The sequence below is a fragment of the Sciurus vulgaris genome (genome assembly GCF_902686455.1).
Source record: "Sciurus vulgaris genome assembly, chromosome: 6".
Taxonomy (NCBI): domain Eukaryota; kingdom Metazoa; phylum Chordata; class Mammalia; order Rodentia; family Sciuridae; genus Sciurus; species Sciurus vulgaris.
The window spans coordinates 75,971,924-75,999,654 of NC_136466.1; the positions used below are offsets into that span (position 1 = coordinate 75,971,924).

Consider the following 27,731-nt stretch of genomic DNA (forward strand, 5'->3'; position numbering starts at 1 on the left):
TGGCTCGAGGATGGGATTGTCTCAGGTCCTCAATTAACTGTTTTGTTAAAGGAGAAGCAGAAGTATCTAAGCTCTGCATGTGTGCGTGTGTGTTTGTGTTTTTAATATGAAAATGGTGTCATCTAACAATTTCACATCCTCAACGGCCTCAGAAGAGAAAAGATGAATTATTAAAAGGAGAACATCTGGCCGGGCGCGGTGGCTCACGTCTATAATCCCAGCGGCTCAGTAGTGTGGGGCAGGAGGATCAAGAGTTCAGACAGCGCAGCAGAAGCGAGGCACCAAGCAACTCAGTGGAACCCTGTCTCTAAATAAAATACAAAGTAGAGTTGGGGATGTGGCTCAGTGGATGAGAGGCCCTGAGTTCAATCCCCGGTATACCCACCCGAAAAAGGAGAGTGTCTCGGTAGCCAGTTAAGGAAGAAACTTTTAAAAAGTAGTGAAAGCTGTTCCCACTTTCAAATTCCATCCTGTAATGGTATATTTCTCTGTTTTTTTCTTTTTTAATTAAATACTGGAATAAAATATTTTTACAGAGTGAATATTTTTGCGGAGTGGATTGAAAACTTTCTAAGACTGATAGCAATTTAAAAACAAAGGAATCAGGACTAGTATAATTAATTTTTATAAAATTTAAATTTCTGTTCAGTAAATGAGAAAAGGAAAACAGTATCCAAATCGAAAGTCAAATTACAAACTTGAAAAATGACATTTTAACATGGTTTAAACAATAGATCCTTATTATCAATGTACAATATATCCTTATTATCAATGTACAGAGTATTTACCAGTGAAAAAAAGTAAATCAGTAAAAATATGAGCAAAGGACATGAAGAGACAGATTTTTGTTAAAGATTAACAATTGCAAGTGAATAATATTCATTTGAAAATCATGCCATTTAGTAATGAAAAAAGAAATTTAAATAGCAATCATCTTTCACCTATTTCAATGGACAATCTTTAAAAGGGGAAAGCTATATTGTGCCAGGTAAGAAGGAAGTGTCTAGTTGGTTTGAGGAGAAATATAAAAATGCAAAAAGTTATTGATGGAGAGAAGTTTGGCAACTCATATCAAATACAAAAATAGGATCATACCTTTTGACTTCTAAATCTTAGGAAACAATTAATTTTGTTCCTAATATGTGTTTAATACAAATGTTTGTGGTTTGTGTTATACTTGCCCAAAATAGAAAAAATGTATAGGGATCTAAATGTGAAGTAACTCAATATATTATTAAATGCTGTATCTACATGGCCTTTTAATTAAAATAACTTTATTGAGCACCTATCTTGCACCAGATACTATTTTAAGCAACAGTGATAGAGTGGTAAATAAGCCAAAGTCCCTACGTTGTTAGAAGTGACAGTTTAGGGAGAAAACTAGCACATTAAAAAATATATTATGACTGTGATGAATAATGAAGCAAATATATATATATATATGTATATATATATAACAGTGTCAGATAATGACACAATTATATTTTTTGAAAACTGAGTAATAGCCAGGGTCATTTTTTGAGATTAGCATTTTTAGAATAAGAAAGTCCTTTCTGAAGAAATAAACTGTTTTTTTTTGGTACCAGGGATTGAATACTCAGGGGCTTTTTAATCACTGAGCCACACCCCCAGACCTTTTTTTTTTTTTTTTTTTTTTTTTTTTGAGACAGGATCTTACTAAGTTTCTTAGGGCCTTGCTAAATTATTGAGGCTGTCTTTGAACTTGTGATCCTACTGCCTCAGCCTCCAGAGCCAATGGGATTACAGGCATGAGTCACCACCTGAATGAAGTGAGACAATGATATGAGTGAATGAATATCTGGGAAAAATGTTTTTTTAATAGAGTTAAGCACATGACCCTGATAACAAGCTAGATAGCCAATAAAACCAAGAGGAAATGAGAGCTGAAAGGAAGCTAGAAGCCAGATCTCACATGGTAGAATGGAAGTGATGGACTACATTTAGGTTTTTCTTCAGAGTGAAGGAGAGATATGACCTTATTGATATATTAGAAGGATCAACCTGGCTTCTGTATGGGGCAAGGGTGAAATCCTCTGTATTTAGTAGGCTACTGCAAACTGCTGAGGTAAAATATAGTATTAACTTGATCTAGGATGTTGAAGGCAACATGAATCACAGTGTTTTAAAGACTGCATTAGGGATGAATATTCAGCGACATGAAAAAACTTCTGTTAAATTGAAAATATCTATACTATGATGTTACATTTTAATAACATTTGTAAAGATATACCTAATATATACCAAATTGACAAGATTATATTGTGTCTGCGTGTGCGTGTGGGTTAGCACATTTTTATCTTTTTGCTTGTGTTTTCTTTATTTCTTTTTTTTTTTTTTCTTTTTTCTTTTGGTACCAGAGATTGAACTCAGGGGCCTTTAACTACTGAGCCACATCCCCAACCCTATTCTTTATTTTTTTATTTAGAGATAGGATCTCACTGAGTTGCTTAGTGCCTCTCTTTTGCTAAAGCTCCTTTGAACTCACCATCCTCCTGCCTCAGCCTCCTGAGTCGCTGGGATTACAGGTGTGCACCACTGAGCCCAACTTTGCTTGCGTTTTCTAATTGCTCTAAAAAAAAGAAAAAAAAAGCCTAGACTTTTTTTCCAAAAATAATTTAATAGAGCAGATTCGATTATAAACAGACACAGCAAAAGATTACTTTATTGGATTACTCTGTACCTTTTAATCAGTAGCCTCTAGAACGTTATCAAAGTTTTCTCATCATCTATTTCCTCAAAATATTTTAGAACAATAATGCTGAAATGATCCAAGGTTTGTACCTTCAAAATCATTTGAGAGATTCATAAAATAGGAATTAAAGTATGCATTTTAAAAATGTTCACATACATTATTTGAGAATAATAGTGTAATTTTTTTTTTTTGGTCTACTGCAGCATAACAAATTACTCCCATAACAAATTGAGCAGCTGAAAGCATTTGCTGTCTCATAGTTTCTCTAAATCAAGAATTTGAGAGTGACTTAGTTGGGTGCTTCTGACTCAGGTCTCTTATGAGGTTACTGTTAAGACTTCGACTCTGGGTAGAATCATTTTAATCTTGGTTGGGTTTGATTGGGGCTGGAGGATCCCCTTCCAGGACACCTCACTCAGTTGTGAAAATAATGCCTCCATTTCTAGCCGATTCTTAGGAGGTTTCAATTTTTTACCACTTGAAGCTCTTCGTAAAGCATCCTGCGTGTCCTTGTGACATAATGAGTGGCTTCTTCCAGAGCAAGTGATTCCCAGAAAGAACAAGGAAGAAGCATGATGTCCTCTGTGCCCTTCTATTCCTTGGAAGAGTCACTAACTCCAAACCTACAGTAAGCAGAGGAGGATTTGACACCATCTTTTGAGGGGAGGATTATCAAACCATTTATATTCATATTCTAAAAGCACCACAATATTAAAACATTATATAATGATCAATGAATAGAGAATATTTATAGGCACCAAAATAAATAGGAAAAAATCTACTTAACTATTAACAGATGATACAGATGAAGTTTCTTACTTCCTTAGTGAATAAATTTGATGAATTAATTTTCTTTTAAAATAGTCATGATAGCATGCTATAAATTTGATTTGAGTGTGTCCCTCAAAAGTTTATGTGTTTATTGTTTCTTAAGGTGGCAGTGATGAGACGTGGGGAACTCTTTTTTTAATTGTTTGTTCTGTTTAGTTACACATGACAGCAGAACGCATCTGGATTCACTGTACACAAATGGAGTACAACTCTTCATTTCTCTGGTTGTACACAATGTATGGTCACACCCTACGGGTAATCATACATGTACATAGGGTAATGATGTTTCTTTCTTTCTACCATCTTTCCTTCCCTTCTTCCCTTTCCCTCATCTCCCCTCATTTCCCTCTACACCATTCAACCTTCCTCCATTCTTCCCTTACCCCTGTTATTTATCTGCATCCACTTATCAGAGAAACATTTGGCCTTTGGTTTTTTGGAGATTGGCTTATGTCACTTAGCATGATAGAGAAGCGGGGAACTCTCAAGAGATGGGGTGTAGTGGAAGGTGGTTAGATCATTGGAGATGCTACCATCTGAAAAAAAAAAAAAAAAAACCAATTAAATCCTACAAGAGTGAGTTATTCTGCAAGCCTGGCCTCTGAAGCCCTCTTCCTTCCTAGTTCTCCCTGTGATTTCCCCTCTCATGTGCATTCCTACCCTGATGCCCTTTGCCTTGGTGTGATGTAGCCAAGGGGGCCCTCATCAAAGGCCAAACAACTGTGGCTGACCACTCTTTGACTTTCAGGCTCCAAAATTCTTTATTACTTATGTAGACTCAGATATATTCTTTATAAAGTACCTATCCTCAAATATTTTGTTATAGACACAAAAACAAAGACAAATAGAAATACTTATCCCAAAATAGTGTAATAAATATTTTTGAAAGTCTAGTCATGATTCAGACTAGCCAAGACTAATCAGATGCAAGTTAAAATACAAATAAAGAACAGCAGCTTATTTGAACAGTTTCAAGAGTTAGCACAGAATGTCATGGTCCTGACAAACAAAAGTACAGAATAAATAGGGCATTCATTTACGTTAACATTTTACCAAATTCTGACACTGAATGAATTCAGCTCACAGGACAAAGTAAAAATCATACATTTTTACTCAGGCGTTCACCCAGCAACATTCATTAGGCAGGACTATGTATATACAAGTCACAGTTTTAGGTATTGTGATGCAACGGTACATTATTTTTTGAAAATAGAACTTAATCATATTTAAAATATTTTATTTCTAAAATAAGTTGAAATGGGAAAATTAGAAAATATTTTTAAGCAATATAGCTGATGTGTGTATGTTGTGTGTGTGTGTAAATTATATAATGTAACAATTCATTATGGTAAATTTGATCCTGACTACATTGTTAGGAAAGTTAGGGAAAAAACACATTCAATATCTAAATTCTGAATGGCACACACATACACACAGTGAATGAATGTAACCAAGAATATTTTAGGTTGTGAATTGGGTATACATTTTTTTTCCACTGACAAGTTTAATCTTTTTTAATTTCATAGACTATACTAATTTATGTTAAGACTTTAGTGGGCTAAATTACTGAACTCAATCTTCTACCCCTCTAGAGTAGCATATTTTACATCAGCCCCTTGCTGTGTGGCCTTATGATTTATGGGCAGGGTGGGCAAGGATGGGCAGGGTGGACTTCCCCCCTTTGACTTGGGGCTTGGTCAAATCTCATTCTTTGGCAAATGGATATTAATAGATGTGACCCAAGCAGAATCTTTGCTCAGTTGTCTTGCCCTCTTGGGCTTCTGTAATCCCCATGAGAAGGAACTCTCGAATGAACACTTCTCTTTCACCTTGGGCTCCAGGAAGAGGTACCTGGAACATGGAAGGACAATGGAGGCTGTGCAGCCACAGTGAGAACAAATATCCAACGCTTGAGTCTTGATATAGAAGTATTTCTCTAGTGCATGGGGTAGTGTGCATATGAGTGTGTGACAGCAGTTGAGAGTTGAGAGGCAAGTATAATTTCAGACAAAGGAAGAGCATTATAAAGTTGTATGTTGAGGAAACTCAAATTGGTAGGAGAAATGTTCATAGTTTAAAAAAAAGTTCGGTTAAAACAAAACAAACTGCAGAGCAAAACCAGTTAATCAGGTGGTGGCTATATTAAGAGGTTAGGATGATATTGTCATATTTTTCTAATTGTTAATTAACGACCATTTCAGAATTTTAAATTTTGGAACTACAAGTAAAAGATTTGAAGGTTTTGGTTTTGTTTTGGTACCAGGGATTGAACTCAGGTACACTGGACCACTGAGCTACACTCCCACACCTATTTTGTATTTTATTTAGAGACAGGGTCTCACTGAGTTGCTTAGTGCTTCAACATTGCTGAGGCTGGCTTTGAACTCAAAATCCTCCTATCTCGGCCTCCTGAGCCACTGGGATTACAGGCATGCACCGCCGTGCCTGGCCAGATTTGAGTTTTTAAAACTTCACTGTGGTTAACTGATTAAAGGAAAAAGGTCTATTTAAATTGTGTATGTCCTCCTCATTCAGTTTAGGCAATTCATATGTCTCTAGAAAGCTGTTGATATCTTAGAAATTTTCTATTTTGTTGGAGTACAGATTTTCAAAATAGCTTCTAATTATGTTTTGTATTTCAATCGTGTCTGTTGTGATATTTCCTTGTTCATTCCAAATTTTAGTGATTTTGGTTTTCTCTTGTCTTCTCTTTGTTAGTGTGGTTAAAGGTTTATCAATTTTGTTTATTTTTTCAAAGAACCAACTATTTATTTTGTCAGTTTTTTGTATTGTTTCTTTTGTTTCAATTTCGTTGATTTCAGCTCTGAATTTAACTATTTCCTGTCTTCTACTACTTTTGGTGTTGATCTGCTCTTCTTTTTCTAGGGCTTTGAGCTGTAGTGTTAGGTCGTATATTTGTTGATTTTTACTTCTTTTATTGAATGCGCTCCATGAAATAAATTTTCCTGTAAGTACTGCTTTTATAGTGTCCCAGAGATTTTGATATGATGTTTCTTTGTTCTCATTTACCTTTAAGAATTTTTAAATTTCCTTCCTAATATCTTCTGTTATCCATTCATCATATAATAGCATATTGTTTAATCTCCAGGTGTTGGAGAAGTTTCTGTTGTTTACTCTTTCATTTATTTCCAATTTCAATCCATTATGATCTGATAGAATACAAGGTAGTGTCTCTATCTTCTTGTATTTGCTAACAGTAGCTTTGTGGCATAAAATATGGAATATTTTAGAGAAGGATCCATGTACTGCTGAGAAGAAGTGTATTCGCTCTTGGTTGGATGGTATATTCTATAAATGTCCGTTAAGTCTAAATTGTTGATTGTGTTATTGAGATCTATGGTTTCTTTGTTCAATTTTTGTTTGGAAGATCTGTCCAGTGGTGAGAGAGGCGTGTTAAAATTACCTAGTATTATTGTATTATGGTCTATTTGGTTTCTGAAATTGAGAAGGATTTGTTTGACATACATGGATGAGCCACTGTTTGGGGCATAGATATTTATGATTGTTATGTCTTGCTGATTTACGCTTCCCTTAAGCAGTATGAAATGTCCTTCTTTATCCCTTCTAACTAACTTTGGCTTGAAGTCCACATTATCTGAAATGAGTATGGATACCCCAGCTTTTTTGCTGAGTCCATGTGCATGGTATGTTTTTCCCCATCCTTTCACCTTTAGTCTATGAGTATATCTTTCTATGAGGTGAGTCTCTTGCAGGCAACATATTGTTGGATCCTTCTTTTTAATCCAATGTGCCAGTCTATGTCTTTTGATTGATGAGTTCAGGCCATTAATATTCAGGGTTATTATTGAGATATGATTTGTATTCCCGGTCATTTGGCTCATTTTTAATTTTTTTTATTTTTTGACACTACTTGGTTCCTCCTTTATTTGACAATTCCTTTAGGATAGTTCCTCCCTATGCTGATTTGCTTCTTTGTTTTTCATCTCTTCCTCATGGAATATTTTGCTGAGAATGTTCTGTAATGCTGGCTTTCTTTTTGTAAATTCTTTTAGCTTTTGTTTATCATGGGAGGATTTTATTTCATTGTCAAATTTAAAGGTAAGTTTTGCTGGGTATAAGATTCTTGGTAGGAATGACTGCAATTATTTTTCTTATAAAGTTTGTAAGTATTTTTGGTTTTTCTTCAGTCTTAACAGGTTTCATGTTGACTAAATATCTTGACTCTAGGGTTATACCAAGATTATCTTAACATTATTATTTTTTATTTTAAGTTTTGTCTCTGAAATTTATTCTTATGGTATGAAATAGTGTTTAATTTTTTTTCAAAATTGTGCACAAAATCCACCATTTTTTGTATTTAATTAAAATGGCAACATTATCACACATTTTAATGTATTTTTCTGTATTATGTTTTATTCTACCAATAATATAAAACTTAAAAGATTTTCACATAGTCCGGTGTACTGCTGCACACCTGTTGGAAGTCTGAGGCAGGAGGATCAAATGTTCAAAGCCAGCCTGGGCAATGAAATGAGACCCTATCTCACAAATGATTAAACAGGGCTGGGGATATAGCTCAGTGGTACAGAGCTTGTCTAGCATGCTTGAGTCTCTGGGGCCAATCCCCACTACTCCCTAATACTGGGTGATGGGCAAAGGTACCACAGTAAGTTTTAATGTGTAGTAAGTCAGACCATCCTACCGTTGATTCTGTTTCATAACTTTGTTGTCTAATATGCCATTTCCTATTCTAAATGAACTTTAAAACTATTTCATTCTTTACCTCTATTGTTCTAAAACATGCAAACACACACACACACTTATCACACATGGTCACTTTGGGATCTGAAATGTAGTCACATAAAATTTTTATATTAATCATAAGAGTTTAGGTTTTATACTATTCTATGAAATGTTTCCTTCAAAAATTTTATTTGCTGAGGGTTGCATATGCCCTAAGTGTTCTCATAAAAAATAATAAATTTCTATTTGTTGAAAGCTATCACATAAGTGAATATAGAGTAAGTTCAGGATTGAACTTAATGCTTTCCCTCATAATAAAGGCACGTCTTTATTTTACTATCTTTCATGAAAATTGAAGAGTATCTCCCACTGCTTTCTCACACTTTATTATTATTATTTTTTAAATTTATTTTTAACTTGTTCTAATTGGCTATACATGGCAGTAGAATGCATTTTGACACATTGCACACAAATGGAGAATTACTTATTCCTCTGACTGTACATGGTGCTGAATCACACCAATAGTGTAATCATACATGTATATTTGGTAAATTATTACCGTATATCCTCTCATTCTACCATCCTTCCCATCCCCAGCACACTACCCTCCCTCACTCCCTGCTGCACAATCCAAAGTTCCTTCATTCTTCCCTCTCCCCCACCACACACTATGGATCAGCATCCAAATATCAGAGAAAATATTTGGCCTTTGGATTTTTGGGATTGGCTTATTTCACTTAGCATGATATTCTTTAGTTCCATCTATTTACCTGCAAATACCATAATTTCATTCTTCTTTAAGGCTGAGTAATATTTCATTGCATATATGTACAACATTTTCTTTATCCATTCATCTGCTGAAGGGTATATAGGTTGGTTCCATAGTTGAGCTATTGTCTCACACTTTATTATTTTAACCTAGATTTGAAAATTTGTGAAACATATCACTTTCAACCTCACCCCCCTGCCATGTCATGGGAAAATTAATTATTTAAGTGTACTTGGTTTCATGGCTGAACAGTATTTATTTCCAGTCACAACTTCTACATTTTTTAATGCTTAATTTTGCTTAAATTCTAAGAGACTTATTTTGAATGGTTTAAAACATAGCAGGTGTAGGGAAAGTATTTGTGAATGCTTCCATTTACATACATGTCCTTTTGTTTTCCTTGTAGAATTATTTCATAAGCCACTTTGTTCTCTAAATGCACTGTAGACTCAAATTATTTTATATTAAAAAGCAGAATTATTTTCCCCCAATTCTTATTATTCTTTTGTGAATGGCCTGGTTATTAGTTTGAATGTTTTATGTTTTTAATACTTCCCCTAGATTTTTTTAAATTAAGACAAAATCCTCACCAACTTGTTTTGTAGCTGCCCCCTCCATCTTCCCACACTCACTGTATTTGGAATATGGCAAATATCCCGATTTATTGCCTCGGATCTTTTGCTATTTTGCTGTTTTGATAAAAATATTTTCTTTGCCTACCAATTCTTTGAGTTATTTATTCTTTTGTTCTACATTTTTGAAACACATTCTAGATGGGTTGGTATTCTACAATTTGCTTTCTGAGCTAGATCTTTCATAGTCTTTCTCAATTTCACTTTTTTTTATTACTCTCAACTTAATGATCTAATAGTAAGGATGTTTGTTCATAAAAGCCTAGAACCATATATTATAACATGTTTTAAATACTACAATGTCCTAAAAAACAAACACAAAATCTTAAAAAAGACTTATTTGGTGCTTGCTATCAATGGAAAAACCTAGTTCAAGACTGATGTACTCCGAGCACAGTGGTGCACACCTGTAATCCCAGCAGCTCCGGAGGTGAAGGCAGGAAAATCAAGAGTTCAAAGCCAGCCTTAGCAAAAGCGAGGAGAGGCATTAAGCAACTCATTGAGACCTTATCTCTAAATAAAATACAAAATAGAGCTGGGGATGTAGCTCAGTGATCAAGAGACTCTGAGTTCAATCCCCAGTACTGCCCCCCACCAAAAAAAAAAAAAAACAAACAAACAAAAAAACAAAACTGATGTACTTCTAGTTCACAATAGCAGAATTCTTTTTTGAAGTTCTTAATTTTTTAAGGCAATTTATTCCACAGGACATTTTCTGTATGTTAGCTTTGAATTTCCTTAGAACTGCTTTCCCATTATTCCATATATTAAAATACTTGTGAATATTTTTAAAACATATAAAGTTACTCCTTCAATAGTAGACATAGGAATTTTATATGAATTTAAATTAGATTTTTTTTTTTTTTTTTGGATGCGATTTTTAAAGACATTCTTTTGAGTTTCAATTTGCCCCCTTGTGGTTAGTTCATAGCAGAACACCCTGGCTGATTTACCTTCTCACAGACCAGTGCCAGACACTGGCGGCTCCAGATTTTCTGTACAAAAGGAACTTAAAAGCAGCAACTTGATTAGAAAACACAGCTCTTCTGTTTTTATTTTTCAAATTTAGATTGGCGTGGCGGGGATGCAGTCTTTGGAGGAGGTCTTAAGACACCAGGAACCCCTGACGCACTGCAAGCCAGTTCCTGCAGCGGGTGCTGGCCCGAGGTAGTCCAAAGTAGGTGCTGTAATCGAACAGAATCGTTACTATGTGCTTTCTTGTTGTATCTTTAAAGCCAATAAAGGCCTTTTACACACTTTACACTTATTCTTTAGAAACTGAACACGGATATGGTGGAGGTGGGAAAGAGCAGGTGGAATTTCACTGCGACGTCCTGATTGGCTAAGCCCTCGTCACCATACAGTAAAAGGCTCTAAGGGACAGGGAGTCCCTCAGCGTCCTTAGCAACCAGCCCGGCTTCCCAGCGGCCCTGAGCGCGGGGGTAAGTAACTACTACCTCCTACTTCTGATGACTTGGAGCTCAGGATGTTGCGATATGCACAAACTGGAGCAACCTGGAGTCTCAGCAAGACCCACACGTGGGGTCACTGAGTCTGCTTTCTTAGGGTCGCATAATTTTTGGTTGTTGGACGAGACACTTCACACCCTTGGGCAGGCTCACCATCCCAGCAGCATCCACTCAGATTAAGATGTCAGCAGTCTAGGAGTGGAAGAGCCACAGGGACATTTGATGGGGCAAGCGTTTTCCTGGGGAGACTAGGAACTTTCTTATTGCAGTGAATGGGGAAATTTGTTTAATTGACTCTGGACTTGCTTTTTCAGGGGCACCCTAAATCAGAAACCGTTGGCTTCTCTGATCTGTTGATGATAGTTGCTAAAATTGCACCCTGCACAATTTTTTAAAAAAATAATTTTTGGACTTTAAAAGAAAAAGTTCATAAGTGGGACTGCAGCATTGTGGGGTGCGGGGAGGTTGTGTAAAATAAAAGGATTTCTAAAAGCGTTTCAACTTGAGAAGAAGGTCCTAGTAATGGACTAAGAAATTTTTCTAGGATGGTGTAAACATTGGTAGAAATTTCTAATTTACCCTATCTCAACAACGTGTCTAGATGAAGTCTATCATGTTTAGAGGTGTTCAGTCAAATTACCCTTTGCTCCTTAGACGTAGAGTTCAAATTTGTATTCTCAAATGTACTTGTTACTTTTCCAAAGGCTTAATATAATTTTAATAGGACTTAGTTTTCAGAAATTGTGTCTTAAAGTGTACATTCCAAAACTTGATTAAATAGGACATTTTAAAACATACTAGGGATTAACATTAAAAACTTTTTTAAAAAAATTGTGGGTCTATGCTAGTTTGCAGATGAACTGTCAAGCAACCCCCCATTCAGCTTGTGGAAGCCATTTCATGAGCTTGAGTACACCTCTTTATAGTGTACATATTCTTTGTTTTGATGTCCCATAGAAATCTTTAGGTTCAAAGTAAGTAGCAGATTTTTATTTCACCAAGAACTATTCTGCATGAACCTTCTTATCTTTACCAGTAATGCATGTCCTTATTGAACATCTGACTCGTTTTCAGAATCATTCATTGCAATGACAAATTTGGTAAATGTTCCCAATTCTTGAAGTTCATTGTCCATCCAGAGCTCATAGTAAAGAGTCTGGTCACAACGAGGGCTCTCAATAAGCTTTTCCAAAAATGTGTCATGTCTATGGTTCCAGGAAATAGTGTTCTAAAAGTTTTCTGTAGTTCATAAATTTGGGGAAAACTATCATATATTCATATATTCAAGGAGTTTCACAGTGCACCTGAACATATTAACAAATTGAAGATGAGTTATAGTATGTAAACTATAAATTTGGCCTCGTTCAAGGTTTCCCAAAGTTATTTAGCAACTAAATGATTTTTTGAAGTAATTTCATCCCAACAGACTATATTCCTTATTTCACATTTTGGGAATTACTGTACTCTTTATTTTTGCTTATATTTCCTATGAAACCAAATGGATTAGTTTCCTTAACATGTTTCCTATTGATTCAGTACAATTGCAAAGAAACTAAAACTTCAGAACAACCATACTATGTTTGTAAATTATTTAATATTACTTTGCATTGCATTTTCAAGAGTTATATAATAAATCACTTGCTAAATCTATATTGTTAATATTACTAGCTTTTTACTACACCATGGCAAGTTTTTGTTAAAACCATATTTTTGGCATCATAATATCTGATATATAGCAGATGCACTGTAACTATTTGATGAATTGATAAATAAATAATCATTGATTTTCCTTTTTGAGAATGCCTTTTGCAAAAGTCCAGTTAAATGATTCTAATAGTAGAATTCCAGAAAAATGAAGAGAACCTGAACTCAGGCAGTGGCAGTAAGTGAAGGTAGATTTCTAATGCAGGTCAGGTAGGATTTGATTAATAGTTTCGGGTAGTTACAGAGAGCATGGATTTAAGGTTAACTAAAACTCCCAGCTTTTGAGGTTTTGTGTTCATAATAACTAAGATTTAAAAAAAAAATACTAGTTTGAGAGCAGTGTTTGTGGGATTGGAGTGGGGAAGTAATAGGTTAAATATGGTTTTGAAAGTTAAGCATGGTTTTTAAACTTGTCTTTGCATTGATGTCCAGAATTTAACAGAGAAAACAAATACAGAGCTCAGGATAAGTGAAGACCTGGGAGTCATTGGTCTAGAGTGTAGTTGGCAATGAGAGAGTGGGTAGTATCAACTCCAGAGAGATGAGAGCATGAAAATTGGTATTCTGGCTACAGGACTGATGTATATATCAACAATATAATGCATGTGAAAGCAATCTAAACAGTGTCCTGAGGAAATAGGTTTGAACTAGGCTTTTTAGAATGATAAGGAACATCCTAGGATTGTATTTGATTGAATGTAATAGAAACTCAACTCCAATAGCTTAAAGAAACTGGAATTAAAAAGTAGGAATCTCAGAGCTTGTGAGGTAGCTTTCTAATGTCCTCACTGTCCTAGGCTCCTGTCTTTATGTTCCAACATGTTTATATATGATTTCATCTTCCTGATCATCTCAAGATAGTGGATGGCTGTTTGATGGTTCTCTTGTGTCAATCATCCAGGAAGGTGGAAAATAGGAAGGGACAAAGAAGAAGGTGCTGCACCATTATAGGGAAAAATTTTTTTTCCTTACTAGACTTCAGTTAGAATTTCTATTTGCAAAGGAAGCTTCAAAATTAATGTGGTTTTTGGCCAAGGATATTGTCTCATCAAACAAAATTAGGGTTGTTTTAATAAAACAGAAGAATGAATATTGGACAGAAAGCTAGAAGTACCTATCAGAAGGGGTATAGATGATAACTTACATGGGGAAAACTGTAAATAAGCAATAGAGATATTTTATATAGTTTTCAAGATTTAAAAATACTCATCATTTGATTCTAATTATAAGCTTGGATAATAACCTCAGTAGGCCCCAAAATGTAAACAACTGTGATTAAGATACTAGTCAAGAAGTAGCCTGATTTATATTTGAATTATATTATATTGGTAGAAGCATATAATGGAGATTTCCACAAATAGGAAAACATGACTTCCCCTGTCCCTTGTATGTGAGCTGTTTCTAGTTAAATAGATAATCTCCAGGTTATATGTCAAATAGCCTAAAACCTAGAGGGAATTTCTTCAATTAGGAAAAAACCTCTACCAAAACTCACACAAAGAGGAATTTGATAATATGAATAGACCTATACCTGTTAAAGAAATGGAATTAGTTATTAATAATTTCCAAAATAGAAAATAGATCAGTTCACTGAGGAATTCTACCAAATATTTAAGAAAAAATTTATACCAGTTCTCTATAATTTCTGTCAGAAAATAGAAGCAGAGAGAATACTTTCCAATTCTAATTTTATGAAATCAGAATTACTTAATAACAAAATCAAAGATATTACAAGAAAATAAAACTACAAACCAATATCTCTCATTAGCATAGATCTAAAAATCCTAAAAAAATGTATAAAATGGATTCAACAATATATAAATATAATTAACTTAGCGTCTGATTGTGCTTCTACATCTGTTAGCTTCCACAGACAGAAAAAGAGATAAATAAGCAAAAAAAGTTTTTAAAAAGTCAATCCTGGAAGTCATTCTGGATGGTTTGGATGTGAGGTGTCTCCCAAAAGCTCACGTGTGAAACAATGCAAGAAAGTTCAGAGGAGAAATGATTGAGTTGTGAGTCTTAACTCAATCAGTGAATTAATCCTGTGTTAGGGATCAATGGAGTGGTAACTGAAGTGATAGGGTGTGGCTGGAGGAGGTGAGAATTGGGGCGTGGCTTTGTGGTGTATACTTGTATCTGGCAAATGGAGATCTCTCTCTTCTTTCTGATCATTATATGAGTTACTTCTCTCTGCCACACTCTTCCACCATGATGTTCTGCCTCACCTCCAGTCCAAGGAATGGACTCTCTGTGGACTGAGACCTCTGAAACTGTGAGCCCTTAAATACGTTTTCCTCCTCTACAATTGTTCTATTCAGTTACTTTTAGTTACAGCAGAGAAAAAGCTGACTGAAACACCAGCCTTCAGGATGATTCCCCAATGACTTTTGGCTCTTGGGGGGTATTTATACTTTTGCAGTCCCTACTTACATTGATTGATGACAGTCTGGATGACCAGCACAATGTGGTGGCAGTAAGTCTAAGTGGCATAGGCTTCAAAACCTGGATATGCAACTCTTCCTTATGGTGTCTTGGGTTGTTCTGTCTGTGGGGAGCCAGCCTCTGTGAGAGCACTCAAAGAGCATTGAGGAGAAGACCAGGGAAGAGAAACTGAGGCTTCTCCCCATCACTCAACATTCACTCGCCAGCCATGACAGTGGACTTTAAAACCCCGCTCAAATCCTACGTGACTGAGACCCCTAGTTACCACCTGACTGATGCTGCAACTGCCCTTTGATCGCAACTTCATGAGAAGGATGGAACCAGTAATGCCCAGCCAGGCTGCTAACAGATTCCTGATCCAGAGAAACCATGAGAATAACAAATGATTATAATTGTTTTAAGGCAGTAAGTTCTAGAATGATTCATAACACAAATTAAATACACTAGCTGAATTTATTGTGAGTGTCACTATTTTTTTAAAGATTCAGGGATGTCATAATAAGGGGGTTTAATTTAACATTTATGTCTTTCATGAATTCCGGGTTCTCTCATTCTATCATGCATTTCTGCTTTACCCCATTCCTAAATTTTTGCAACCTCCCACTCACCCACTTAACCCTGAAAAGGAATGTTAGTTCTGTTGTGGCTGCCTCTTCTTGGACTGCTTTTCCTTAACTACCTTGGAATTTTGATGAGTAAAACTGTGTTTCTCGTCTTGTTTAAACTATGTATTTCTTAGAACTCCAGTATACAAAACATAAAAATGAAGCTGTTCTGGTTGAACAGCTGGGGAAGCAGACCTGCCTGCCTTACCCTTCCAAATACTAATAAACAGAGACATACACCAATGCACACACAATCCACAAACTCACACAAGTGATAGTTTATGAACCATCTCTGTGGAATACAATTTGAAATTAGAAATTCTAGATCAGCATTTTTCAAGGTGGGAAAACTTGTACTATTACCATCTTGAGAGCAACAATCTTCATCATGAAGTGCTGTCCCAGAACAGGGGAATATATTTGGCAACTCAGGACACTGATTGTCCTTCACAACCTTAGATATTATGACAAACAGAAGCACCTGCATGCATTTCCAGATGTCACCAAGCAGGTGGTACTATCTCTGGTGGTTAGAATCACTTCTTAAACCACAAAAAATATGCTTTTGTGGCATCCAGATTATTAGAGAACTGAAAGTCAGGACAATATTTTATTGCTGTCACACAAAATTGATTATTGTTTGTTGTAATATCATATATTTATATTGAGCATAAGAGACTGCCCCATGAAACTCTTGATTATTCTTACCTTGAAAAGGTTATTCATTATATTATATTCTATCTTCTTTATGATGGCTTTGGGAGAAATGTTTTGTAACTTTATCAGAAATAACTGCTTTTCCTGCAGCTTGTTTGTTTTCAAGCTTATGGACGTGGTAAATTGTCGCTTTGAACATTATTTTAAGACAAATTTGTAGTGTCCTTCTGGCAAGTAAATAAATAGGATTTTATGGCAAAAACGTTATATGTTCATCTCACTCCACTTTTGCCTTACTTTCTGATCCTATTTTACTCTCTTGTCTCTGTTTTTGCTAATTTAGAAATTTAATTTTCCACTGTATTTGTTTTTGAGCCTCATCTTAAAGACATTCATAAATGACAATGCATCAACAATCGAGCATGCATTAATGCAGAGTGGTGTGTTAATAGTTGGAAGAATAATGTAGCACAAAACACTGAGTTTGGAAGTGTGATTTTTATCAGAAGCAATTGGAATAAATAAATTCAGTTGAAAGCAAGCTGTTCTACATGAGAGGTTGGTCCAAATGTTAATTTGGATAAAAATGAATGTAGAAAAGGGAAAACTAATAAACTTAGAGGCTGGCACCAAAATAACTTAAACAATGAATGGTGAACAGAGAGTTTCACATGAACCATGACCCATTCTTAATCTTTCCCCAAATTCAATTTAAGATAAACTTCACTATGTGCCAGTGTGACCAAGAAAATGGGATTCCCTCTTTCCTAAGCCCCAAATCAAGGGTTACTGTATCCTACTGGAAAGGACAGTTTGCCAGCATTTCTAATCCCTTCCAGCTCCAGGTCAAAGAAGCTAAATTCCTGCTGTTGTGGTTGGGAATTATTCTACTCAATGCACATCCATTAAGAAGGAAATGCTACGTTCTGTTAAGCAAGAAAAGAATACTGACGTCCCAATTTCCCTCACTCCAGCTCAGTAAAGGGCACAGGTTTTATGCCAGAAGAGGCAAAACAAGAAGACCTGACCTGCCCAGCTCCTAGAGTAATGACTTGGAGGCTTTGCCCATGCAGTCAGTAAGAAGAGAGGGTGATCGAACTCTTTCCAAAGGAATTAATTTTATTTGATTTGATGTTCAAATCTAAGGCCTTTCTTGAAAATAACAACACTTCTTAATTATGAACAACAAACTAAACCATGAGTCATCTAGTTCACCAGAGAGAATCACAAGAAGGGACAACTAAAAAAAGTCCTTCTAAAGTCAGAACGAACCTCGAAACTGGCCTCAAAACTACCTCTGCATGAATTTAATTGGATCAGACTGCTGAGAAACTTATGCTATGGGAAATTTTTAAAAGCAATAGAGTGGTCAGTTGATAATTACTGGACACTAATGGACAGACACAATTTGGAATGAGGTATACAGTTTAACAGAGAACAAGGAAAGATAGTCAAAGGATAGTTAAAGAGAACCTCGTCAGATTCACTATTATCCCATGCCACACTGCTGGCCTAAGGCTGTGCAACAAAGTTTTCACACTGTGGGGGAATAGAGTTTACCGAAATAGCCTATCCAAGTCAGAAAACAAACAAACGAACAACAAAAACAAACTCCAGATGTGGAGAGAAAGAACCTGTCTCCAGAATTGCTGCAACATATTGCCTTAAATAATCAGTTTTCAACAAAACATGAGACATTCAAAGAAGCAAGAAATTGTGACTCATACATGGGAGAGGAAAAATGGTTTGAAAAATCTTTCTGTGCAATGGAGCAGGTGTAGAATTAACAGGTAAAACTACTGATTATCCATGTTAAATGTGTTCAGAGAACTGAATGAAAACATGTTTGAAGAGGTAAAAGAAGACAGGGAGATAATGTCTCATAAAATAGAGAATACCAATAATGAGAAAAGATATACATTTACACATACATACAACATAAGTGGAAATTAAGGAGTTTGAAGGCTACAATAAAAATCAAAATAAAAAAATACTAGAGGGACTCCGTAGTTTTTTTTACATTTTAAATTTTTTTAATCTTTAATTTTTAATTTGTTCTAATTAGTTATACATGACAGTAGAATGCATTTTGACATATTGTACACAAATGGAGCACAACTTCTCATTCCCCTGGCTGTACATGGTGCAGTGTCACACTGGTAATGTGGTCATACATATTTATAGGGCAGTAATGTCCATCTCATTCCAGCATCCTTCCCACCTCCACACCCCCTCCAATTGCTCCCCTCTGCCCAATCCAGTTCTTCCCTATCCCCCCATTATGGATCAGCATCTGCTTATCAGAGAAAACATTTGGTCTTTGGATTTTTGGGTTTGGCTTATTTCACTTATCATGATATTCTCCAACTCCATCCATTTACCTGCATATGCCACAATTTATTACTTCTCTAAGACTGAGTAATATTCATTGTGTATACATAGCACATTCTCTTTATCCAGATTTTTATGGCCGACTAAAGAACCAGTGCATTTGAAGATAGCTAGATATAATGTGGTTCAAAGAATACAGGGAAAAAATGGAGAAAAATGAAGAAAATGGAACCTCTATAGGAATGTGGGATCCCTTTCAGCACACCAACATTCGTACAATGAGAATACTAGAAAGGAGGAGAAAGAGAACAGAAAAAATAAACAAAGAGGTTAATAATGGCTGAAAATTGCAAATCTGCTGAGAATATTTATCTTCACATTTAACAAGCTCAGTGAACTCCATTAGGATAAAAAGTTTCTCATTCACATCTATCATAGTATACATGCAGAAAACTAACCACCAAGAGAAAGTTGGAAAGCAGCAAGAGAAAGTGTCTTATTATGTGCAAAGCAACTCAAGAGAGGACATATTCAAAGTGCTAAAAGAAACAAAAGGAAAAACAAAGTTATCAACCAAAAATCTTATATTCAGCACAACTTTCGAACTTGAGAGTAACATAAGGAATTCCAAGATAAATAAAAACTGAGAGAAGTTGTTGCTAACAGATGTATCTTACAAGAAATACTGTGATATTTCTTAAAGCTTGTTCTTCACTTGCAGTAATTTATTTTTGCTGAGTTAACTGTTATTGAGCCTCAGAGACTCCAAAATGGCTTCTCCTCAACATTATGCATTCTGTTTTGAAAATTGTAATAATCACAATAATCCTAGTATAGATACAGTTCTTAATAATTTATCTGAAAGCCTTGCAGGCAGATTTTGGTATTCAGAATTTTTCTGATTTTTCTGCAAGGTAATACAGAACATCCCCCATGGAGACTGTGTAGGAAAGCACTCTGAGATCAAATACATGAATCATTTGCAACAAAGTCTATGCGAATTCACATTAAGTTGGGCAAATAACCATATACAATTATACTATTTCATATTTTTATATAGAAATAAAGGAGCAAATGAAATTGTGAGATAATTATAGCCCATAAAATTTCTGATATTTCTTACATCTATGAAAAACATTCAGTAAAACTTTAAATACATATGGGTTCAAACTAAGATAAAGACTTGTACATATAACACAACAGACTTTTATTGATACCTTAGGTCGCTTGAGGACATTGGGCAACAGGACACATCAGTTTTGGCATCTTTTCACTAAGGTAGAATCTGAATAGCCTCTGATCAGATAGCAACAGAATCACCAATTAATGAGTCAGTTGTTTGATAGCTGACCTTTTACAAGACGTCTTAACTGTGGGTCATTATCATGGGCTTCTAAGTAATTTCACTTTAATTTAGTCATTGGATTTAATCTCTTGCTTATTGAAAAATGCACTTTGTTCAAGGCTTATATTTTCATTGCATAATTTTCTCCACAGTGCTAATTTTTCTTTTATTTGCCCATTTTCACAATATCATCATCACTACTGTCCTTATTTGTTTACCTTTCAACCATTTCTCCATCATTCAACAAAACCAGAGAAATCATATCATTGTCAGAGGGTTTGTTTTTAACATTAATTAGTGTGTTATAGTTTACATGATATTGAGGTTCATTTTGACAATCATTCAAGCATGGGATATGTTTGTTCCAAGTCTCCAGTACTTCCTCTTTCCTCCTCCCTCCCTCTGTTCCCTTTCCTCTATTTTACCCATCTGTCTTCTATTTATTTATAGTTATTTTTGATTAGTGCATCATAGATATACAAAAAGGCGAAATTCACTGTGGTATGTTCGTGTATATATACATAGGCTAGAATGGTCAGAGTCAATTTCATTCCACTGGTCCTCTCTTTTCCCGTCCATCCTCCCTCTCCCTCAATCACCTTCTACTCCACTGATCTCTCTTCTATTATCATGAGATCCCAATGTACCCTCCCTTATTTTGGTCAGGCTTCCATATATAAGAGAAAACATTTAACCCTTGACTTTCTGGGTCCGGCTTACTTCACTTAGCATGATTTTCTCCACTTCCATCCATTTACCTGAAAATACCATAATTTCATTCTTTAGGTCTGAGTAAAATTTCTTTGTGTATATATACCACATTTTCTTTATCTAGTCATCTGTTGATGGGCATCTGGGCTGGTTCCATAACTTAGCTACTGTGAATTGTGCTGCTATAAACATTAAGGTGGCTGTATCACTATAGTATCCTGACTTTAGTTCTTTTGGTTAAATTCCCAGAAGTAGGATAGCTGTAGCTGTAAAAGAGTAGAGACCCCCTTATAAAAAGAAAAAAGGTAGATCCTCTGATATAAAACAAATCTATCTAGTTAAGATTGACCAAACCAAAATGGGTATGAATGAAATCGTTGAGTTGTGCTAATGGTGGTAAATACAAGGACACTACCCAAGATAAAATAATGTGGCCATGAGTTAAGGACATGGTGACTATTTCTGTGAAGCAACCCATCCCTACGGAGGCTCCAGAAGCCACCAGTTTCAGATATGGATAGTCTACCCCATCTCCCGTTTGTCTGTTTCTTTTTATTTTTTTCTCTCTTTCCCCCAGATAAACTTTTTTCCTACTTTAGTTTCTGGTGGTCTCACCATGTGTCGATAACCAGACCCCACAACAGAGCATATGGTGGTTCCACTTTTTGTTTTTTGAGGAAACTTCATACTGTTTTTTCAGAGTGGCTGCATTAATTTTCAGTCCTACCAACAGTATATGAGTGTACCTTTTTCTTCACAACCTTGCCAACATTTATTATTATTTGTATTCTTGATAATTGCATTGTGACTGGAGATTAAATCTCAATGTAATTTTGATTTTTATTTCCCTGATTGCTAGAGATGTGAATACTTTTTCAAATTTACTGGCTATTTGTATTTCTTCTTTTGAGAAGTGCCTATTTAGTTCTTTTGTCATGCATTAATTGGATTTTTGTGTTAAGTTTTTTGAGTTCTTTAAATATTCTGAATATTAATTCCTAGTTGGAGGAGCAGGTTGCAAATATCTAAGAGGGCACAATATTTTTTTTAATATCTCTATTCTCTATGCTTTTGACTGATAAATTTTGACTTGAGTAAAGAGGTTTATTATATAATTTCTTCTCAGTAAGAGCACAAACATCTACCCAAAACTTCATTTGTTGGTTCATTTTAAATCATCATTGAAGGCCAAATATTTGCACTAATCAATACAAATTAGAGCATGAGCAATTGAGTAAATGAAAACCTGACTGCATAATTCAGATCTTGGATCTTGGACTTCTGTTAACTGTAGCTAGCCCACAGAAAGTAAAAGTTTATTCTTTTATTTATAGAACAAAAATTCTATGGACACATGTCTTTGTGATATTACATTCAGTGTATATATGTGGTATGTGGGACAAATACTGGAAATATTAATTTTTGCAAGAAATCCAGGAGGGGATATAGAGAGCGATTTTCTACAAAGAATAAATATTAGTTTTCTTCTAACCCAGATGGCCTGTAACTGCTTGTGTCTGGTACAAAGTGGTCATTCAGCTATGAAGGTGGTATTTCTTGAGTTGCCTATACTTCCTTCTTTAGCTAGTGACACATAGGCAAGTGGTGTATATCCTCCAAATACAATTACTGCCACATTTATCCAGCATCGTCATACCTTAAGCACAGCCGACTAGAGCTTAATGTCCTTAAGATTGTTGGTTTCCTTTCTTATGCCATGGTAATGTTATTCTAGAACACAGCACCAGTACAAAACTTCCATCAGGTCTACGACTCAGGTTTTCATCATATATCACCTTAGAATATTCATCATTGTACTTTTCAGCAGAATTATATTTCCCAAAGTTATTCAGATCTTTTACACCTTGAAGCTTCTCAAATTTCTGTAGCCAGTCTTTTGAATATTCACACTGATATTTAGAGTTCAGGTTTTGTGCCAATTCTATTTTGGTTAGTGAGCTGCAAATCAGTCATTTCCCCTACTAAGGCAGTTTTATATTGTTTCATATTTTCATTGATCATTTGCATTTTTTTTTCATAGCTTTGCTTGTTTTTCTTAGTCCTTTCAATCTGAAAATTTGTCTTTCTTCAGTTTGGAGGAATCTTTGTTTTTTTTTTTTTTTTTTTTTTTTTTTATCACTGTCTTTTCTCTAACATCCTCTGCTTTTCCAGGAATGACCTGAATACTTACATTTTGGCATAAATTACAAAAACAAGAATAAAAGACCTTTGTATTATTTGATGGATTTAGACTGGAAGAATTATGTTTTTATTACTTTTTATATTTTAGTTAAAAGACAAAGTTAGAGAAGCATGTTTATTAGATTAATATATTTACATTTTTCAAGGTTGGCAAAAATAAAGAACTCAAGACAGAGTGTAAAATATGTTATATTTAAATTTAAATTTTATTATTCTCTAACATTTCATGTAAATTTACAGAATGACAGAATGTGATAGTGATTAAATTTTTCTCTATTTTTCTCTTAAAGTCACCTGCAGTTTTGATGTGAAATTGAGCATCTTCAAATGTGATAATGTTGCTTTACAGGTTACTCCTTTTATTCTAGAATACAATTTCTTAAGGAAGCCTCCATATTTTAAATGTCTTTGTTTCTCTCAAATATAGGAGTCTCAAACATCACTAACACTATTATTTTGTCAACCAAATTGAATTTCCTAAATGACAACCACTTAAAATGAATAATGTGATACTATTGGGTTGTACTAAATACAAAATGATTAAAAATAATCTTTTATTTCTGGCTGGGGGTTTATTTAATATTGTGTATTGAAGGTTGCAAATAAATAAAACATATTTGCCCATATAAACAACATAACAATTCACGGACAATTACATCCACTTTTGTGATTTCTTCACAAACTATTCATCACATTAGCAGTTTGCATCAAAGCCAAATGGCTTCCTGTGGTGAGTAAAAGAGATTTAAGATATTTAACTAAGTGTGTCAGAACAAAGCTTTATCATTTTAGTATCAGTTTGTAGTGATTTCCCTGAATAAATGAGTGAATAAGTTATTGATAGGAGATAAATGGAAGTAGCTCCAGTTTAAACTTTAATGATGCTTTTTAATTCATTTGCTTATTGTTCAAGACTTCCTAAATTATCTTTAAAGACTTCAAACACTTTTGTTTTCAGAATTTTGAATATTGCTATTTTCAATTAATAATGGATTGTACTTCTACTTATTTTTTTCTGGAAAAAGTTGCCAATTATTTTATAAAGTTAAGATGCATGTAGTAGTTACAAATCACAGTTGGTGGACTACAACATTTCTGTACTTCCCTTAAGTTGATTACATGTATTCAGCACAAGCCTGTGTTGGATGTTCATCGCAGTTTGTATTAGGTCTGGCTCTGCCCCAGGGTTGTGAAAGGTACTGGGAGCTTATGCATCAACACGGTTTTGAAGAATGCCTTAGGTCATTGGGTCCTTGTCACACCTACAGGGTTCCCTTTGTTTTGGTCATCTCTTCTGGTCACAGTTGGGTCAGGAGAGGATCAGTGTGTCTCTCTTTTGCTGTGGGGTGCAAGCTCTGGAGCCACAGTGCCTACTCATTTCTTCTGAGGTATTGTCCTTCCTGAGAATGCCATTACCACAGAGGGAATGGCTCTGAATGACCTCTGCTCCCTTCTAGTCTCAAGAGACGTCTATTTCTTCACAATTCCCGAAGTGTTTCCCTCTCTATGTGGCCTCCAATGCCATCACTTTAAAATGAGTTTGGTTATGTTTTTGTTGTTTTTATAAGCCTGTGATTTAAGGTAGTTTCAGCTTTCTACCTTGAAAAAATTCAGACAGGGAAGGAATGTCTTCATTTATCTACCTACATACCTATGTGTCTATCGACCTAATCATCCATGTAAAAATAAAATTTACCCTCACTTTCTGCTGTATGAGAACTCACTTTGGGATAAAGACTCAAATGCAAAAGACAAAACTATTAAACATTGGGTAATGTAAACATGATCTTAGACTTGAAGAGTGCAACCAGGAAAAGAGAAGAGTGAATAAACAAAATATACATAGCTTTTGGACTTGAGAGGTATCAGTGACATCCATCACCTATATTTCTCTCTTACATAGTAAATATTTTTAGATTAAACTGTTTCTATAAGGAACATGATTATATTATTTCACTTTTTTCTTCATACCACTTTTTGATTTAGTTCCCACTTGGTATTTTTAATATAACTATTGGACCCCAAAATGGGTGAAATAATCCAATTTCCAACACATTTTACATAAAAGGCTTATAATTAAGATTTATAACTGATATGTAGTTTAATTTTACAATGGCAAATAAAATAATTAGCTATTTTTAAAAACAATAGATATAAATAGAAACCATCTATTCAAATGTTATGCTCCAGCCATCTGGATAATTCCTACTCTGAATTTGGTTTTTGTTTTCATGGCACCAGGAATGTGTCAATGGGTCTGAGTCAAGGGCGTTGGGCTGAGATAAGAGTGAAGTGATCAGGAGGCTTATGTTTGGGAAAGTTACTCTGGTAGTCACAGGAAAGATGATAGAGGAACAGAGGTCAAAAAACAAAACCAAAGACAAGAAGTTATTGTATTAATCTAGGACAAAGATAATGGTATTCTGACTTAAGAGAATGGCAGAAGGGATGAAAAGGAGACTTGATGAACACAGCTCCTTTGAAAGATGAGGATCAGTGGCTCATAGTAATCAATAGTGTTTCCCCAATGAGTTGATGCTACATAAAACTGAACAACCTGAAGTAAGTTGAGTCCTACCAAAGACAATGAAAGGAAGATTTAGATAGAGACTTGTTCTCTTAAGACTGTGAAACTGCCAAACAGTGCTAACTTGTTTAGTTTGGGGCATTTTTTTTAATGTTAGAGAGAAATGCTAAGCCATTGTCATCATCTATTAGATATTACAAAACCTAGTACAATGTATTCTCTTATAATTTTATTTTTATTGAGATCAAAATTGCATATAGTGAAGTACACGAATTTTTGTTCTACAATTTAATAAGCATTCTAGTTATCTATTTCTAAAACATTAGCAAAACATTCTAAAATGTAGAGGCTTTAAATCATATTGTATTTGACTCTTATGGTTCTGGAGTTTACTGTGCTAGAAAATTTTCATTTGAGGTCTCTTCAGTGGCTTCTGTTAGATGTCAACTGAAACTCTAGTCTTGTGAAGACCAGACTGGATTGGACATTGTTTTAGTCAGCTTTTTCACTACTGTGACTAAAAGGACCTGACCTGAACAATTGTACAAGAGGAAAAGTTTGAGGGCTCATGGTTTCAGAGGTCTCAGTGGACAGATAGCAAGCTCCATTCTTTCAGGTTTGAGGCAGAACATCATGACACAAGAGTGTGGCAGAGGGATGCAGCTCATATGATGATCAAGAAGCAGAGAAAGACTCTACTTACCAGATACAAATATATACCCCAAAGCCACACCCCTAAATACCACCTCCTCCAGCCACACCCCACCACTTAGTTAATCCCTATCAGGGGAATAATTCACTGGGTTAAGACTCATAACCCAATCATTTCTCCTCTGAACCTTCTTGCATTGTCTCACACATGATCTTTTGGGGGACACCACATCTAAACCATAACAGACATCCAAAATTGTTTCTTCAAATAACTGGCAGTTTCTGCTTGCTGTCACCTGCAAGTCTGGGTAGGCACTTAACTATAGCTATATGTGGCTCTCCATGTCATACTGGTTTTCCATAGCATGGTGGTTAGATTCTGAGAGAATATCCCAGGAGACCCAGGTGGAAACTTCAAGTCTTTTTAATGGTCTAGTTTCTTAAGTCCTATACTGTCACTTCTGCCATAGGCTGTTAGTAAGCAAGTCATTAAGTCATAAGTCCAGATTCATGGTGAATGGAATTACATTCCATCTATTATGTGAGGGATTGGCAAGGTCACATTGCAGAACAGCATACACCATAGACAATATTATGGCCATCTTTAAAAAATGTAATCTGTGAAATGAGTTTTGATAAATACATACTCATGATACTAGCCCTGGTATAAATCATTTTCTTCATCCCCCTTCCTTACAATCCCCACTCCAGCCCCACAACTCATCTTCCTCCCTACCATCACTGTGCAATAGTTTTGCCTTTTCTTGAACCTCATATATATGGAGTTGGAAGGTATTTTAGTGAGCTTTTCTCGCTGCTATGACTAAAAGGACCTAACTAGAACAACTGTAGAGGAGGAACATTTTATTTGAGCGCTCATACTCTCAGAGGTCTTAGTCCATAACTCCATTCTTCTGGGCTCTAGGTGAGGCAGAACATCATGGCAGAAGAGTGTGGCAGAGGAAAGCAGCTCACATGATGATCAGAAAGCAGAGAGGGAGGGAGAGAGAGAGTCCACCCGCTCAGATACAAATATATACCTCAACGTCATGCCACCAATTATCCACTTCCTCCATCTGCACCTCACCTGCCTCCAGTTACCACTCAGTTAATCCCATCAGGAATTAATTCATGATTAGGTTAAGGCTAAAACCCAATCATTTCTCCTCTGAACCTTCTTGCATTGTGTCACACATGAGCTTTTGGGGGACACCACACATCCAAACCAAAACAGAGGGTCTTTTGTCTTTGGTTTCTTTCACTCAACATAATACTTTTTAGGGGAGATCCAAGATGGCGGACTACAGGGAGGCTGCCTTCCTTGTCGCTCCGTAACTCGGGTTTCAAGCAGAGGATATCTGTTTTTGTTGAGGCAGTTTTTACTGCTTATCGATCCCCTGGTGTTTACTCCATT

At 35.4% G+C, this 27,731-nt stretch overlaps 1 protein-coding gene across 2 annotated transcripts in view; it reads left to right on the forward strand.

Moving 5' to 3' along the window:
• Positions 1–11,016: 11,016 nt before the first annotated feature.
• The window catches only part of TMEM232 (transmembrane protein 232), a 326,537-nt gene continuing 309,822 nt past the window's right edge, over positions 11,017–27,731 (forward strand). For both annotated transcript variants that reach the window (XM_079143528.1, XM_079143529.1), the window contains exon 1: positions 11,017–11,112. The gene's annotated coding sequence lies outside the window, so the exon portion shown is untranslated. The remainder of the gene's footprint in view (positions 11,113–27,731) is intronic.